This window comes from Arachis duranensis, chromosome 1 (genome assembly GCF_000817695.3).
Source record: "Arachis duranensis cultivar V14167 chromosome 1, aradu.V14167.gnm2.J7QH, whole genome shotgun sequence".
NCBI lineage: Eukaryota > Viridiplantae > Streptophyta > Magnoliopsida > Fabales > Fabaceae > Arachis > Arachis duranensis.
In genome coordinates this window covers 98,156,519-98,157,651 of record NC_029772.3, presented here as the reverse complement: position 1 = coordinate 98,157,651, position 1,133 = coordinate 98,156,519, and positions in this window count along the sequence as shown.

The window sequence follows — 1,133 nt, the reverse complement described above, 5'->3', positions numbered from 1 at the left end:
AATTTATAATTTTAAAAAGCTAATTTGATTAATAAAATTTTTTAAAAATAAATTTAAATAACAAATTATTTTTTAAAAACCAATTTAACTATTAATCTTTGATGTTATAGATTAATTTGTATAAAACGGAAAACTTCAAGCAAGGTATAAAATTAGAAATTTATATTACGATCTTTTCTCCTGGCTCTATTTAAATAATATTATTTATAACAATTGATTTTTCTTTAATCATGATAAGCTAATGATTATGTATTAATATTATCAAAATTATTGTAAAACGTTTTTCAATAATTTTTTTACGTGCAAAATTTTTTGACAATGTTAAAACTTCTAAATAATCTTAAAAAATAGAAAAAATAAGTAAATAAATTATGTTAATATATAAAAATAATAACTAAAATAATAGATAGTATTATATCATATATTTTATTTAAATTTATTAAATTATTTTACAATTTTCTATTATTGTTTTCACATGAAAATATAACCATCAGTCAATATTTATTTGTTGCAAAATGCTAATGCGGAAGAAGCTAAATTTCCTACAAAAGCTTTTAAATTTAAAAAAAAAACGAAGTTTTATTCTCAACAAGAATTATTTATTTTGTACAGCATAAGAACAAAAAGTTCTTATTAACTTAACCGCCGGGAGCCGGCGGGCGTCATCCACTAAAACAGAAAATTTAATTAGGGATTCTTTTTTTGACTTCACAAGTGATAAAAGATGTACTTTAAAAGTGGGCGTTTATTTTGAGAAATTTTATTTTATTTATGAATATTATTTATAAAAATATTTTATTTTTAATGTTTGTTTAACATTTTAGAATCTAATTCCTATATATAATTTATTACCTAAAATATGAAATTTTATTTTCATTTAATAAAATAAATATTTGATATTATATCATGCCAATAGAAAATAAAAATTAGGTGAATTCTATTTAATTTTCTTTAAAATAATATATAATTTATTTTTTATATGTATTAATTTTTAATTAAATATTATTTTAATCTGATAATTAACTATACTTATAAGTTATAACTTGAGCTACTTTAATTTAATTAGACTTTAATATCTTAATCATAATAGAATTATTTTGTAATTAAATTATTATTTAAAATAAATGACTATA